This window comes from Gavialis gangeticus, unplaced genomic scaffold, assembly GCF_001723915.1.
Source record: "Gavialis gangeticus isolate Ggan-Ray unplaced genomic scaffold, GavGan_comp1, whole genome shotgun sequence".
Classification (NCBI taxonomy): domain Eukaryota; kingdom Metazoa; phylum Chordata; order Crocodylia; family Gavialidae; genus Gavialis; species Gavialis gangeticus.
In genome coordinates, this window is record NW_017729032.1 from 49,252,647 (window position 1) to 49,255,362 (window position 2,716).

Consider the following 2,716-nt stretch of genomic DNA (forward strand, 5'->3'; position numbering starts at 1 on the left):
TCTGGAACCAACTTCCAAGAGAAGTGGTGCAGGCTCCTACCCTGGGGGTTTTTAAGAGGAGGTTAGATGAACACCTTGCTGGGGTCGTTTGACCCCAGTACTCTTTCCTGCCATGGCAGGGGGTTGGACTAGATGATCTACTCAGGTCCCTTCCGACCCTAGAAACTATGAAACTACGAAGAGGCAAGAAACAGGTTTATAGCCTGACCTTTTATTACTTATACCTCAAAACACAAAAATAAAAAGTTATCTCAAAGTTTATCAGGTTATCCGTGACAGCGCAAGATAGATTCTTACCTATACCAACTGGGGAAATTAATGAGGTGGAAAGAGGGTGGAGATTGGCAGCAGGTCTTGAACTTGCTGAATTCTTCAATTTCCCTCCAGCCTATACCCAATATTTATAGATGGTTTATTCTAATATTCTAATAAATGTTTTCTGATTGGTTTTATTTACATTTCTTTGTTTCATTTAAATGTTTGGACTTGAACTTAACCAGTTTTCTTGTGGATGTGAACAGCATCAGTCAGTTGGGATTTCTGTTCCTGTGAAAGTTACACTCCTGAAGGAAGGATTCCTCATCTTTTTCCTTCACCATCTTTGAATACTGCTTGACACCATCCTATTTTTCTCTTCCCCAGAATTGATCGTCTTTGTACACAAAACTGATTTGTTTTTACAACTTGCCTAAGAATCTTGACAAAAATGTGTAAGTTATAGCAGAACAGCATCTAATACATTTTGTTGTATCAATTACTGCCACTAATGTTTTAAGATAAGGCTATGATATATTTGGATTATTTAATGTGTAGTCATCTCCTTTCAGGCCTTGTGCTCTGTTTAAATGGATCTCATTACTGGTTTAGCTGGACGTGTTGATTGCTGCCTTTAGTGACAAAGCTGATTGATACATCTGCAATAGTTCACCACTTACATCTGATGTGCGGGTGAGAAGAACTGAGCACTGGCAGGTATGTTCTCACACTCTCTCTATATGCATTTTTCTGAGCCACGAAGAGCCTGTAGAACAGCCAGCACCTGCAAAGACTTGTAGACTCACAAGATGGACTGATCACCTAAAAAAATCTCCTCTGTAATTTAGAAGATAATCAGAGTATTTTGTCAAACTGTGTGAAGCAGTATGGCAATCTGTCCAATGAAGCAGGAGGGCTATTAGAATTAACAGAATTGTCCAGATTCTTGTTCCATGCTGTGCATATGAGTGATTTTGAAAGTTTTTTGCCTCTGTAACAATTACCTTCAAAAGGAATTGATGCATCTTTTTAAAGGAGCTGAATTGATTAGTGTTGCCTATGATGGCCTTCAAAAAAGAAAGTCTGAAGATTTTCTCAGAGATTTCATTTAAGCACCCTTTTTGAAGGATGCAAATAATTAAGGTATGCCACTAAAAGAGCCAGGGTATTGCTCAAAAAATACCTAGGTTCTGTAGTCACCAAGCACTTCCCAAGATTCTAATGTATGAATAAGGTTCAGTAGCCTCAGAATTGATTGAAATCAGTGGCAAAGTGCAAAGGAAATTGTCTGAGAACAAGTCATACAACATTCTGCAAAATCTTCAAAGTAATGTTCCACACCTCTCTCATTTTCTTGAAATTGGAATCCCTGGGTGCGTCTACATGTTCATTAATGCGCTTTTGCTATGGTGCATTTAATTTAATACCTGCACATTAAAGTGCATGTGTGTAGACACACCCCCTAAATACTTGAATTGCCTTTTTAGATTAGATATTGAGAAGGAGAAAATTGAAATACCTGTATTTAAACCATGGACAGACAAGAGAAATTGCAAAGAAATTGAAGTTCTAGGAGCTGCCAAGAATTAAAGGTCTTTCCATGTATTTTAAATAAAATTGACAGCATTATTCTGTATTTGAGCACCAGACTGTAGTTTTTATTGTTTAAAGATAATTTTATCATACAAAAGGATATATCTGACCCATAAAAGAAAAAGGAATTTAATTCTCTTATTGCATGGAAGTGATTTGACTTCAGAACTGAACCTGGAGATATTTGTGGAAGAATTCAGATATGCTCCTGTTTAAAATGACTTCCAATTGCTATTTCATAAACAGCCTTTTGTGCAGCACTTTCATATTTCTGAATCTTTGTGTTTTTTGAATGCTTGAATGTCATACTGAACAATCACCTAAACACATATACTATTTTTTCTTGATAAAAATAAGAGTGAGATTATTGTTATTAAGAGAAATGCAAAACTCTAGAATTCTTGGTTCAGAGATGATACCTTTTATTAGACCAACTAAGAAATCACACAAAAAAAAATCTTTTTCTGTAAGCTTTTAGGCGCGCACACCCTTCCTCAGGCTCAGGGAAAATTAAAGACAGTAAATAGTCCCCCTAGGTAAAAAATAAGCATCATTTTTGCACAAAGGAAGATGAAGGTGGAAGTCTGTTTCTCTGGGTCCACGAGTGTCTTTCTGAGTTGCTCTTTGATGTGCAGATAAGACACTCTCCTTCCCTGGTGGTGTCAGATGGCAGATGGGCAGGGAGGTGTAGACATCTTTCTTGTCGTTCACCAAAATCGGCTAAAATTCGGAGTCTTGCATTTCTGTCTCAGACCAACGCAGCTACAAAATACATCCCTGAAACATGGAAGACAATGAATTTTAGCCGATGTTGGATTTAAACTTCATTGCTGAACAAGAAAAATGTCAGCACCTGAAGACAAGTGCA